Source organism: Triturus cristatus, chromosome 4_1 (genome assembly GCF_964204655.1).
Source record: "Triturus cristatus chromosome 4_1, aTriCri1.1, whole genome shotgun sequence".
NCBI lineage: Eukaryota > Metazoa > Chordata > Amphibia > Caudata > Salamandridae > Triturus > Triturus cristatus.
Genome location: NC_140585.1, coordinates 294,419,794 through 294,434,131, shown reverse-complemented (window position 1 = coordinate 294,434,131; position 14,338 = coordinate 294,419,794). Strand labels below are relative to the sequence as shown.

At 45.0% G+C, this 14,338-nt stretch overlaps 4 non-coding genes across 4 annotated transcripts; all 4 read right to left on the bottom strand.

The window, feature by feature from the left end:
• Positions 1 to 1,421: 1,421 nt before the first annotated feature.
• LOC146854500 (signal recognition particle RNA) lies at positions 1,422 to 1,721 on the bottom strand. Its single transcript, XR_014959278.1, has one exon.
• A 3,407-nt stretch (positions 1,722 to 5,128) lies between these two features.
• On the bottom strand, positions 5,129 to 5,428 carry LOC146854499 (signal recognition particle RNA). The gene has a single exon (XR_014959156.1).
• A 3,408-nt stretch (positions 5,429 to 8,836) lies between these two features.
• On the bottom strand, positions 8,837 to 9,136 carry LOC146854498 (signal recognition particle RNA). The gene has a single exon (XR_014959256.1).
• A 3,401-nt stretch (positions 9,137 to 12,537) lies between these two features.
• LOC146854497 (signal recognition particle RNA) lies at positions 12,538 to 12,837 on the bottom strand. Its single transcript, XR_014959303.1, has one exon.
• Positions 12,838 to 14,338: the final 1,501 nt, after the last annotated feature.

The window sequence follows — 14,338 nt, the reverse complement described above, 5'->3', positions numbered from 1 at the left end:
AAATTTCAGGAAAAACCAGTCAATGTTACCCTATGGAGAAGATTGAGTTATCGGTTTAAAGGTAAGTACTCGACTGGCAGAGTTAAGGTTCTGGGCATAGACTCAGGCGTCTCCCAGGGTCAGGTAGGTACAGTTGGTTCACCCTCAGCGGCACAAGGGCGGCCGGGTGCAGAGAGAGTTAGGCCCAATGTTATCCTATGAGAGGTAGGGGGGCCTTGGTTGGTGGCTGCTGACTAGCAGGCCACGTGGCTGTGGGAGCTGGGCTCCTGGTCACTTATCCAGGGCAAGTGGGGAAGTAGATAGATGTAGAGGTTGCACTGCCAGGGCCACTCGGACGGCTGGGTGCAGGGTGCTTTTGAGCATTCGGGCGCTCAATTGATTTGAATGGGAAATCTCTGGTTTAGAAAAAGACTGCAAGCTCGGGGACGAAGATTCTTCAGGTGCCACCACCACTTCGAGAGGTAAGTTGGGTAGTTGGAGGATAGGTAGGTACCCCGGGATTGGGCACAGGGGGCCGCGGAGCGCCGGGTGCAGGGGTACCTTTTGGTGTCGGGAAATCTTACCCTCTGTTGATCGCGGTTGGGGGGGCACCTGGTTCTGAGGCTGCAGGCTTCTTCAGGAGTGTCGAGGGAGGTCCTTGGGTGCCGGACTCGGGGTCACAGTCCCCGTGGGGTCATCCTTGTGGTCTTTGTTCACTCTGGCACAGGCCAGGCTTGGTGGGTGCAGAGTGTGAAGGGTTCGCGGTTCCGGGCTGCTGCCAGGGATTAGAAGTAGATTTGAGTAGAGCCTCTACTCATGGGAGTCCCAGGGGTTTAGAGTCAAAAGGTTGCCAGGTCCTCCAGGGTTTGTGAGGTTGCTGGCCACAAGAGATGCCGGGTTGGAGCAGGAGCAGGTTCGAGGGTCGACAGGCCAGAGGCTCCAACGTTTGGGAGTTGCACAGCCCTCAGTCTTTTCATGTTTCGCTCAAAGAGTGAAGGGCCCTGTAATTTCTCCTTCTCATTCACATATGAAAAGAATGAGGGCTAATCAAAAAATGAATTAGAGCTGGACGTAGAAATGCAGCAGAAGGGCCAGCAAGCGCATTTCTAAGTTGCTCTATGAAGGATGCTTTTGTACTTGACAGATCAGTTTAATCCTACAGGTGCTCTAAAAGGAAGAATGCATTTGAGTCATCCTTGCTGAAAATCACACAGCCATTTATTCTAGGTTGCACTGAGTTTTCAGTCCTCTCCGCCTGCTAGCTTGTTGTTGCAATATGTCTCAATTCTGGAGAATTGTCTGCTATGCTGAAATGCGTGGCCCAGTTCAAATGTTCATCATATTTCCTGGAAAAATATCAAAAGGAAAACAAAGATTTGGTTTTGGGAAAATAATTTATTACACCTTGTAAAAATCAAAACTTTCACATTTGAGTCAAAAAAGAGAGGCTAGGTCTCACTATTTTGCTCAGGCTGTTTAACACGTACTGCTCACAGGTGCTGTCCTGCTACCAATGGGCATGGAAGCTTTGGCCTGCTCTGTTTCCAGCCTGGGTCGGTGCACCTCTCGTTACACAACCTGAAATTCTAGAGCTCCCTCTAGAACACCATATTGATGCCCAATGCAGCATGGACACCTGATCAACACAGCTGAGTGCAGCCCAGAACCCCTGGGCTCAAGCAATCCACAAGCCTCTGCCTCCCAAGTAACTAGGACAACAGGCACACGCCACCTTGCCCGGCAAACACTGCAGCTGTCCTAATGATGAAATGCATTCCATAAGTAAGGATAATGATAAAGTAAGGTGGAATGAATTGATGGTTTACCAACCATGTTTCAAGAAAATCAATTTCACTATCCTTCAAAGAAAGGAAAAAAATGTCTTATCAAGAAGCAGTGTGAATATGGGAAGGGCCTTTAAAAAAGATGTGGAGTTTCCTAAAGTAAAAAAGAGGGTTGAACTGATTGAAGGGAGAGAGGAAGTAGGGTCGGAAAGATTGTGACGGGGAAGTGAATACAACATAAATACTAGTATTTAGAGAGTGAGAGACAGGTAGAGGGACAGAAGGGAAAGGAGAGTGAGAGTGAGAGAGAAGAGCCAGGTTAGGGCTGAGTTTCTCTTTATCTGCCAGTGACTCCCTGTAGAAGCTTGCTGGCACAATTTAGGCTGTCCTGTAGGCATCCCTTGTTATGCCGAGCCAGCCAATATTGAGAAAAATAGCATGGGTCACAATGATGGAACTCGTCTGCAACTTCCGAAGTTTTAAAGTGGTATGGAGTGGGAGGGCTAGAAGAGTTACCATAAAGAATGAATACACGTCATTCTGTTCTCTAGCCTCAACAGCTGCAAGAGAGGAACTCCTGCTGGCCAAGAAGACCAATGTCAGTTCAGCTTGAACAGGTGAAAGCATGCCTGATTCTGCAAAGGTATGAGATTACACTTTTGCGTCAGAGGTGGTCAGGGGCTATTGCACATTAGGAAACCGTTTATTGAGGTCCAGTTGGATTACTCTATCTTCTACCACCTCAAAATCAGCTGCTCATGCAGTGTTCTATACCGATGAGCTATTTTGGTCCTCCCTGCCCCTTCCAGCTAGTGGGTCCCCTGACTAGGGAAAGTGATTCGAACAGATTTGCATATCTTTTCATAGGAGACTTCTTGACTTATTTTATACTGAGCCAAATCAAGGTAGATTGAGTAATGATCTTGACAGACCTATATTGGAGAACTGCAGTGTGAGAAAGTGGCTCTGTATATACTGTTCCCAAATAGGTACAGGGTGTACAGAGTCCACAGTCCCCAGAGGTTTGGCAGAGGCTAAAGTTAGATATAACCTTACTCTCTAAAGTGGTAGCTTGGTCGAGCAGTAAGGCAGTATCAGAGGACAGTGTAAAGCATTTGTTGCACACACTCAGTCAGCAAATGGTCTCACACACTCAATAACTGAACTCTAGGCCAATGGTTTATCTACAAAAAATATATGCTTGTTTTATTTTAGAACCAACAATAGGTATTAAAATATACTTTCTCAGAATGAGATGCTTTATATAAATACTTTTGCAATATGCAATTGACTTTTGTAGAAAGTTACAAGTGGTTGCAATAGGCAACAACATTTTAAACACAATAATGCATTGAGCTCAATGGAAGTTTCAAGTTATTTGCAACAGATTACTTTTAGGATTACTTTTGGATTTCCAGGACTGGATCCTAGATTCAGTCCTGGGTCAGTACTTGGAATCAAGTGATAAAAGTCGACTTAATTACTGTGATGATTTTTAGACAATATTTTGCTATTTTAAAAGCTGACAGAAAATATTTCATAGAAAACAGTCTAAGATTCCCTATGGCAGAAAATTCAAGTTGCAGGTATAGTATGTTCTCGTTACTTTTGTAATCCAGTACTGGGTGCCTAGACTCAGTACTGGGACCTTTATCCAAAACAGGTAAGTAATTACGTTTTCAGAAATTATACGATTTTTAAAGAATATTTAAAGTTTGCAGAAATTGACACTTAGAAGAAATTTCACAGAAAAACAGTCAATGATTTCCTACGGGAGAAAATTGGGTTACTGGTAAGTACAGTTGTAAGTATTTTTCAGAGTCAGTGCTGGGCACCAAGATCCAGCACTGGGAGCTCACCTAATAGCAGGTGAGTATTTTCGTTTTCGTTACTCGGCTGATTTTTGGTGAATATTTTAAGTTTTGAAAAGTCCACACTTGGAAGAAATTTCAGGAAAAACCAGTCAATGTTACCCTATGGAGAAGATTGAGTTATCGGTTTAAAGGTAAGTACTCGACTGGCAGAGTTAAGGTTCTGGGCATAGACTCAGGCGTCTCCCAGGGTCAGGTAGGTACAGTTGGTTCACCCTCAGCGGCACAAGGGCGGCCGGGTGCAGAGAGAGTTAGGCCCAATGTTATCCTATGAGAGGTAGGGGGGCCTTGGTTGGTGGCTGCTGACTAGCAGGCCACGTGGCTGTGGGAGCTGGGCTCCTGGTCACTTATCCAGGGCAAGTGGGGAAGTAGATAGATGTAGAGGTTGCACTGCCAGGGCCACTCGGACGGCTGGGTGCAGGGTGCTTTTGAGCATTCGGGCGCTCAATTGATTTGAATGGGAAATCTCTGGTTTAGAAAAAGACTGCAAGCTCGGGGACGAAGATTCTTCAGGTGCCACCACCACTTCGAGAGGTAAGTTGGGTAGTTGGAGGATAGGTAGGTACCCCGGGATTGGGCACAGGGGGCCGCGGAGCGCCGGGTGCAGGGGTACCTTTTGGTGTCGGGAAATCTTACCCTCTGTTGATCGCGGTTGGGGGGGCACCTGGTTCTGAGGCTGCAGGCTTCTTCAGGAGTGTCGAGGGAGGTCCTTGGGTGCCGGACTCGGGGTCACAGTCGCCGTGGGGTCATCCTTGTGGTCTTTGTTCACTCTGGCACAGGCCAGGCTTGGTGGGTGCAGAGTGTGAAGGGTTCGCGGTTCCGGGCTGCTGCCAGGGATTAGAAGTAGATTTGAGTAGAGCCTCTACTCATGGGAGTCCCAGGGGTTTAGAGTCAAAAGGTAGCCAGGTCCTCCAGGGTTTGTGAGGTTGCTGGCCACAAGAGATGCCGGGTTGGAGCAGGAGCAGGTTCGAGGGTCGACAGGCCAGAGGCTCCAACGTTTGGGAGTTGCACAGCCCTCAGTCTTTTCATGTTTCGCTCAAAGAGTGAAGGGCCCTGTAATTTCTCCTTCTCATTCACATATGAAAAGAATGAGGGCTAATCAAAAAATGAATTAGAGCTGGACGTAGAAATGCAGCAGAAGGGCCAGCAAGCGCATTTCTAAGTTGCTCTATGAAGGATGCTTTTGTACTTGACAGATCAGTTTAATCCTACAGGTGCTCTAAAAGGAAGAATGCATTTGAGTCATCCTTGCTGAAAATCACACAGCCATTTATTCTAGGTTGCACTGAGTTTTCAGTCCTCTCCGCCTGCTAGCTTGTTGTTGCAATATGTCTCAATTCTGGAGAATTGTCTGCTATGCTGAAATGCGTGGCCCAGTTCAAATGTTCATCATATTTCCTGGAAAAATATCAAAAGGAAAACAAAGATTTGGTTTTGGGAAAATAATTTATTACACCTTGTAAAAATCAAAACTTTCACATTTGAGTCAAAAAAGAGAGGCTAGGTCTCACTATTTTGCTCAGGCTGTTTTACACGTACTGCTCACAGGTGCTGTCCTGCTACCAATGGGCATGGAAGCTTTGGCCTGCTCTGTTTCCAGCCTGGGTCAGTGCACCTCTCGTTACACAACCTGAAATTCTAGAGCTCCCTCTAGAACACCATATTGATGCCCAATGCAGCATGGACACCTGATCAACACAGCTGAGTGCAGCCCAGAACCCCTGGGCTCAAGCAATCCACAAGCCTCTGCCTCCCAAGTAACTAGGACAACAGGCACACGCCACCTTGCCCGGCAAACACTGCAGCTGTCCTAATGATGAAATGCATTCCATAAGTAAGGATAATGATAAAGTAAGGTGGAATAAATTGATGGTTTGCCAACCATGTTTCAAGAAAATCAATTTCACTATCCTTCAAAGAAAGGAAAAAAAGGTCTTATCAAGAAGCATGTGAATATGGGAAGGGCCTTTAAAAAAGATGTGGAGTTTCCTAAAGTAAAAAAGAGGGTTGAACTGATTGAAGGGAGAGAGGAAGTAGGGTCGGAAAGATTGTGACGGGGAAGTGAATACAACATAAATACTAGTATTTAGAGAGTGAGAGACAGGTAGAGGGACAGAAGGGAAAGGAGAGTGAGAGTGAGAGAGAAGAGCCAGGTTAGGGCTGAGTTTCTCTTTATCTGCCAGTGACTCCCTGTAGAAGCTTGCTGGCACAATTTAGGCTGTCCTGTAGGCATCCCTTGTTATGCCGAGCCAGCCAATATTGAGAAAAATAGCATGGGTCACAATGATGGAACTCGTCTGCAACTTCGGAAGTTTTAAAGTAGTATGGAGTGGGAGGGCTAGAAGAGTTACCATAAAGAATGAATACACGTCATTCTGTTCTCTAGCCTCAACAGCTGCAAGAGAGGAACTCCTGCTGGCCAAGAAGACCAATGTCAGTTCAGCTTGAACAGGTGAAAGCATGCCTGATTCTGCAAAGGTATGAGATTACACTTTTGCGTCAGAGGTGGTCAGGGGCTATTGCACATTAGGAAACCGTTTATTGTGGTCCAGTTGGATTACTCTATCTTCTACCACCTCAAAATCAGCTGCTCATGCAGTGTTCTATACCGATGAGCTATTTTGGTCCTCCCTGCCCCTTCCAGCTAGTGGGTCCCCTGACTAGGGAAAGTGATTCGAACAGATTTGCATATCTTTTCATAGGAGACTTCTTGACTTATTTTATACTGTGCCAAATCAAAGTAGATTGAGTAATGATCTTGACAGACCTATATTGGAGAACTGCAGTGTGAGAAAGTGGCTCTGTATATACTGTTCCCAAATAGGTACAGGGTGTACAGAGTCCACAGTCCCCAGAGGTTTGGCAGAGGCTAAAGTTAGATATAACCTTACTCTCTAAAGTGGTAGCTTGGTCGAGCAGTAAGGCAGTATCAGAGGACAGTGTAAAGCATTTGTTGCACACACTCAGTCAGCAAATGGTCTCACACACTCAATAACTGAACTCTAGGCCAATGGTTTATCTACAAAAAAATATATGCTTGTTTTATTTTAGAACCAACAATAGGTATTAAAATATACTTTCTCAGAATGAGATGCTTTATATAAATACTTTTGCAATATGCAATTGAGTTTTGTAGAAAGTTACAAGTGGTTGCAATAGGCAACAACATTTTAAACACAATAATGCATTGAGCTCAATGGAAGTTTCAAGTTATTTGCAACAGATTACTTTTAGGATTACTTTTGGATTTCCAGGACTGGATCCTAGATTCAGTCCTGGGTCAGTACTTGGAATCAAGTGATAAAAGTCGACTTAATTACTGTGATGATTTTTAGACAATATTTTGCTATTTTAAAAGCTGACAGAAAATATTTCATAGAAAACAGTCTAAGATTCCCTATGGCAGAAAATTCAAGTTGCAGGTATAGTATGTTCTCGTTACTTTTGTAATCCAGTACTGGGTGCCTAGACTCAGTACTGGGACCTTTACCCAAAACAGGTAAGTAATTACGTTTTCAGAAATTATACGATTTTTAAAGAATATTTAAAGTTTGCAGAAAATTGACACTTAGAAGAAATTTCACAGAAAAACAGTCAATGATTTCCTACGGGAGAAAATTGAATTACTGGTAAGTACAGTTGTAAGTATTTTTCAGAGTCAGTGCTGGGCACCAAGATCCAGCACTGGGAGCTCACCTAATAGCAGGTGAGTATTTTCGTTTTCGTTACTCGGCTGATTTTTGGTGAATATTTTAAGTTTTGAAAAGTCCACACTTGGAAGAAATTTCAGGAAAAACCAGTCAATGTTACCCTATGGAGAAGATTGAGTTATCGGTTTAAAGGTAAGTACTCGACTGGCAGAGTTAAGGTTCTGGGCATAGACTCAGGCGTCTCCCAGGGTCAGGTAGGTACAGTTGGTTCACCCTCAGCGGCACAAGGGCGGCCGGGTGCAGAGAGAGTTAGGCCCAATGTTATCCTATGAGAGGTAGGGGGGCCTTGGTTGGTGGCTGCTGACTAGCAGGCCACGTGGCTGTGGGAGCTGGGCTCCTGGTCACTTATCCAGGGCAACTGGGGAAGTAGATAGATGTAGAGGTTGCACTGCCAGGGCCACTCGGACGGCTGGGTGCAGGGTGCTTTTGAGCATTCGGGCGCTCAATTGATTTGAATGGGAAATCTCTGGTTTAGAAAAAGACTGCAAGCTCGGGGACGAAGATTCTTCAGGTGCCACCACCACTTCGAGAGGTAAGTTGGGTAGTTGGAGGATAGGTAGGTACCCCGGGATTGGGCACAGGGGGCCGCGGAGCGCCGGGTGCAGGGGTACCTTTTGGTGTCGGGAAATCTTACCCTCTGTTGATCGCGGTTGGGGGGGCACCTGGTTCTGAGGCTGCAGGCTTCTTCAGGAGTGTCGAGGGAGGTCCTTGGGTGCCGGACTCGGGGTCACAGTCGCCGTGGGGTCATCCTTGTGGTCTTTGTTCACTCTGGCACAGGCCAGGCTTGGTGGGTGCAGAGTGTGAAGGGTTCGCGGTTCCGGGCTGCTGCCAGGGATTAGAAGTAGATTTGAGTAGAGCCTCTACTCATGGGAGTCCCAGGGGTTTAGAGTCAAAAGGTAGCCAGGTCCTCCAGGGTTTGTGAGGTTGCTGGCCACAAGAGATGCCGGGTTGGAGCAGGAGCAGGTTCGAGGGTCGACAGGCCAGAGGCTCCAACGTTTGGGAGTTGCACAGCCCTCAGTCTTTTCATGTTTCGCTCAAAGAGTGAAGGGCCCTGTAATTTCTCCTTCTCATTCACCTATGAAAAGAATGAGGGCTAATCAAAAAATGAATTAGAGCTGGACGTAGAAATGCAGCAGAAGGGCCAGCAAGCGCATTTCTAAGTTGCTCTATGAAGGATGCTTTTGTACTTGACAGATCAGTTTAATCCTACAGGTGCTCTAAAAGGAAGAATGCATTTGAGTCATCCTTGCTGAAAATCACACAGCCATTTATTCTAGGTTGCACTGAGTTTTCAGTCCTCTCCGCCTGCTAGCTTGTTGTTGCAATATGTCTCAATTCTGGAGAATTGTCTGCTATGCTGAAATGCGTGGCCCAGTTCAAATGTTCATCATATTTCCTGGAAAAATATCAAAAGGAAAACGAAGATTTGGTTTTGGGAAAATAATTTATTACACCTTGTAAAAATCAAAACTTTCGAATTTGAGTCAAAAAAGAGAGGCTAGGTCTCACTTTTTTGCTCAGGCTGTTTAACACGTACTGCTCACAGGTGCTGTCCTGCTACCAATGGGCATGGAAGCTTTGGCCTGCTCTGTTTCCAGCCTGGGTCGGTGCACCTCTTGTTACACAACCTGAAATTCTAGAGCTCCCTCTAGAACACCATATTGATGCCCAATGCAGCATGGACACCTGATCAACACAGCTGAGTGCAGCCCAGAACCCCTGGGCTCAAGCAATCCACAAGCCTCTGCCTCCCAAGTAACCAGGACAACAGGCACACGCCACCTTGCCCGGCAAACACTGCAGCTGTCCTAATGATGAAATGCATTCCATAAGTAAGGATAATGATAAAGTAAGGTGGAATGAATTGATGGTTTACCAACCATGTTTCAAGAAAATCAATTTCACTATCCTTCAAAGAAAGGAAAAAAATGTCTTATCAAGAAGCAGTGTGAATATGGGAAGGGCCTTTAAAAAAGATGTGGAGTTTCCTAAAGTAAAAAAGAGGGTTGAACTGATTGAAGGGAGAGAGGAAGTAGGGTCGGAAAGATTGTGACGGGGAAGTGAATACAACATAAATACTAGTATTTAGAGAGTGAGAGACAGGTAGAGGGACAGAAGGGAAAGGAGAGTGAGAGAGAAGAGCCAGGTTAGGGCTGAGTTTCTCTTTATCTGCCAGTGACTCCCTGTAGAAGCTTGCCGGCACAATTTAGGCTGTCCTGTAGGCTTCCCTTGTTATGCAGAGCCAGCCAATATTGAGAAAAATAGCATGGGTCACAATGATGGAACTCGTCTGCAACATCGGAAGTTTTAAAGTAGTATGGAGTGGGAGGGCTAGAAGAGTTACCATAAAGAATGAAGACACGTCATTCTGTTCTCTAGCCTCAACAGCTGCAAGAGAGGAACTCCTGCTGGCCAAGAAGACCAATGTCAGTTCAGCTTGAACAGGTGAAAGCATGCCTGATTCTGCAAAGGTATGAGATTACACTTTTGCGTCAGATGTGGTCAGGGGCTATTGAACATTAGGAAACCATTTATTGAGGTCCAGTTGGATTACTCTATCTTCTACCACCTCAAAATCAGCTGCTCATGCAGTGTTCTATACCGATGAGCTATTTTGGTCCTCCCTGCCCCTTCCAGCTAGTGGGTCTCCTGACTAGGGAAAGTGATTCGAACAGATTTGCATATCTTTTCATAGGAGACTTCTTGACCTATTTTATACTGTGCCAAATCAAGGTAGATTGAGTAATGATCTTGACAGACCTATATTGGAGAACTGCAGTGTGAGAAAGTGGCTCTGTATATACTGTTCCCAAATAGGTACAGGGTGTACAGAGTCCACAGTCCCCAGAGGTTTGGCAGAGGCTAAAGTTAGATATAATCTTACTCTCTAAAGTGGTAGCTTGGTCGAGCAGTAAGGCAGTATCAGAGGACAGTGTAAAGCATTTGTTGCACACACTCAGTCAGCAAATGGTCTCACACACTCAATAACTGAACTCTAGGCCAATGGTTTATCTACAAAAAATATATGCTTGTTTTATTTTAGAACCAACAATAGGTATTAAAATATACTTTCTCAGAATGAGATGCTTTATATAAATACTTTTGCAATATGCAATTGACTTTTGTAGAAAGTTACAAGTGGTTTTAATAGGCAACAAAATTTTAAACACAATAATGCATTGAGCTCAATGGAAGTTTCAAGTTATTTGCAACAGATTACTTTTAGGATTACTTTTGGATTTCCAGGACTGGATCCTAGATTCAGTCCTGGGTCAGTACTTGGAATCAAGTGATAAAAGTCGACTTAATTACTGTGATGATTTTTAGACAATATTTTGCTATTTTAAAAGTTGACAGAAAATATTTCATAGAAAACAGTCTAAGATTCCCTATGGCAGAAAATTCAAGTTGCAGGTATAGTATGTTCTCGTTACTTTTGTAATCCAGTACTGGGTACCTAGACTCAGTACTGGGACCTTTATCCAAAACAGGTAAGTAATTACGTTTTCAGAAATTATACGATTTTTAAAGAATATTTAAAGTTTGCAGAAATTGACACTTAGAAGAAATTTCACAGAAAAACAGTCAATGATTTCCTACGGGAGAAAATTGGGTTACTGGTAAGTACAGTTGTAAGTATTTTTCAGAGTCAGTGCTGGGCACCAAGATCCAGCACTAGGAGCTCACCTAATAGCAGGTGAGTATTTTCGTTTTCGTTACTCGGCTGATTTTTGGTGAATATTTTAAGTTTTGAAAAGTCCACACTTGGAAGAAATTTCAGGAAAAACCAGTCAATGTTACCCTATGGAGAAGGTTGAGTTATCGGTTTAAAGGTAAGTACTCGACTGGCAGAGTTAAGGTTCTGGGCATAGTCTCAGGTGTCTCCCAGGGTCAGGTAGGTACAGTTGGTTCACCCACAGCGGCACAAGGGCGGCCGGGTGCAGAGAGAGTTAGGCCCTATGTTATCCTATGAGAGGTAGGGGGGCCTTGGTTGGTGGCTGCTGACTAGCAGGCCACGTGGCTGTGGGAGCTGGGCTCCTGGTCACTTATCCAGGGCAAGTGGGGAAGTAGATAGATGTAGAGGTTGCACTGCCAGGGCCACTCGGACGGCTGGGTGCAGGGTGCTTTTGAGCATTCGGGCGCTCAATTGATTTGAATGGGAAATCTCTGGTTTAGAAAAAGACTGCAAGCTCGGGGACGAAGATTCTTCAGGTGCCACCACCACTTCGAGAGGTAAGTTGGGTAGTTGGAGGATAGGTAGGTACCCCGGGATTGGGCACAGGGGGCCGCGGAGCGCCAGGTGCAGGGGTACCTTTTGGTGTCGGGAAATCTTACACTCTGTTGATCGCGGTTGGGGGGGCACCTGGTTCTGAGGCTGCAGGCTTCTTCTGGAGTGTCGAGGGAGGTCCTTGGGTGCCGGACTCGGGCTCACAGTCGCCGTGGGGTCGTCCTTGTGGTCTTTGTTCACTCTGGCACAGGCCAGGCTTGGTGGGTGCAGAGTGTGAAGGGTTCGCGGTTCCGGGCTGCTGCCAGGGATTAGAAGTAGATTTGAGTAGAGCCTCTACTCATGGGAGTCCCAGGGGTTTAGAGTCAAAAGGTAGCCAGGTCCTCCAGGGTTTGTGAGGTTGCTGGCCACAAGAGATGCCGGGTTGGAGCAGGAGCAGGTTCGAGGGTCGACAGACCAGAGGCTCCAACGTTTGGGAGTTGCACAGCCCTCAGTCTTTTCATGTTTCGCTCAAAGAGTGAAGGGCCCTGTAATTTCTCCTTCTCATTCACATATGAAAAGAATGAGGGCTAATCAAAAAATGAATTAGAGCTGGACGTAGAAATGCAGCAGAAGGGCCAGCAAGCGCATTTCTAAGTTGCTCTATGAAGGATGCTTTTGTACTTGACAGATCAGTTTAATCCTACAGGTGCTCTAAAAGGAAGAATGCATTTGAGTCATCCTTGCTGAAAATCACACAGCCATTTATTCTAGGTTGCACTGAGTTTTCAGTCCTCTCCGCCTGCTAGCTTGTTGTTGCAATATGTCTCAATTCTGGAGAATTGTCTGCTATGCTGAAATGCGTGGCCCAGTTCAAATGTTCATCATATTTCCTGGAAAAATATCAAATGGAAAACAAAGATTTGGTTTTGGGAAAATAATTTATTACACCTTGTAAAAATCAAAACTTTCACATTTGAGTCAAAAAAGAGAGGCTAGGTCTCACTATTTTGCTCAGGCTGTTTAACACGTACTGCTCACAGGTGCTGTCCTGCTACCAATGGGCATGGAAGCTTTAGCCTGCTCTGTTTCCAGCCTGGGTCGGTGCACCTCTCGTTACACAACCTGAAATTCTAGAGCTCCCTCTAGAACACCATATTGATGCCCAATGCAGCATGGACACCTGATCAACACAGCTGAGTGCAGCCCAGAACCCCTGAGCTCAAGCAATCCACAAGCCTCTGCCTCCCAAGTAACTAGGACAACAGGCACACGCCACCTTGCCCGGCAAACACTGCAGCTGTCCTAATGATGAAATGCATTCCATAAGTAAGGATAATGATAAAGTAAGGTGGAATGAATTGATGGTTTACCAACCATGTTTCAAGAAAATCAATTTCACTATCCTTCAAAGAAAGGAAAAAAATGTCTTATCAAGAAGCAGTGTGAATATGGGAAGGGCCTTTAAAAAAGATGTGGAGTTTCCTAAAGTAAAAAAGAGGGTTGAACTGATTGAAGGGAGAGAGGAAGTAGGGTCGGAAAGATTGTGACGGGGAAGTGAATACAACATAAATACTAGTATTTAGAGAGTGAGAGACAGGTAGAGGGACAGAAGGGAAAGGAGAGTGAGAGAGAAGAGCCAGGTTAGGGCTGAGTTTCTCTTTATCTGCCAGTGACTCCCTGTAGAAGCTTGCCGGCACAATTTAGGCTGTCCTGTAGGCTTCCCTTGTTATGCAGAGCCAGCCAATATTGAGAAAAATAGCATGGGTCACAATGATGGAACTCGTCTGCAACATCGGAAGTTTTAAAGTAGTATGGAGTGGGAGGGCTAGAAGAGTTACCATAAAGAATGAATACACGTCATTCTGTTCTCTAGCCTCAACAGCTGCAAGAGAGGAACTCCTGATGGCCAAGAAGACCAATGTCAGTTCAGCTTGAACAGGTGAAAGCATGCCTGATTCTGCAAAGGTATGAGATTACACTTTTGCGTCAGAGGTGGTCAGGGGCTATTGAACATTAGGAAACCATTTATTGAGGTCCAGTTGGATTACTCTATCTTCTACCACCTCAAAATCAGCTGCTCATGCAGTGTTCTATACCGATGAGCTATTTTGGTCCTCCCTGCCCCTTCCAGCTAGTGGGTCCCCTGACTAGGGAAAGTGATTCGAACAGATTTGCATATCTTTTCATAGGAGACTTCTTGACCTATTTTATACTGTGCCAAATCAAGGTAGATTGAGTAATGATCTTGACAGACCTATATTGGAGAACTGCAGTGTGAGAAAGTGGCTCTGTATATACTGTTCCCAAATAGGTACAGGGTGTACAGAGTCCACAGTCCCCAGAGGTTTGGCAGGGGCTAAAGTTAGATATAACCTTACTCTCTAAAGTGGTAGCTTGGTCGAGCAGTAAGGCAGTATCAGAGGACAGTGTAAAGCATTTGTTGCACACACTCAGTCAGCAAATGGTCTCACACACTCACTAACTGAACTCTAGGCCAATGGTTTATCTACAAAAAATATATGCTTGTTTTATTTTAGAACCAACAATAGGTATTAAAATATACTTTCTCAGAATGAGATGCTTTATATAAATACTTTTGCAATATGCAATTGACTTTTGTAGAAAGTTACAAGTGGTTGCAATAGGCAACAAAATTTTAAACACAATAATGCATTGAGCTCAATGGAAGTTTCAAGTTATTTGCAACAGATTACTTTTAGGATTACTTTTGGATTTCCAGGACTGGATCCTAGATTCAGTCCTGGGTCAGTACTTGGAATCAAGTGA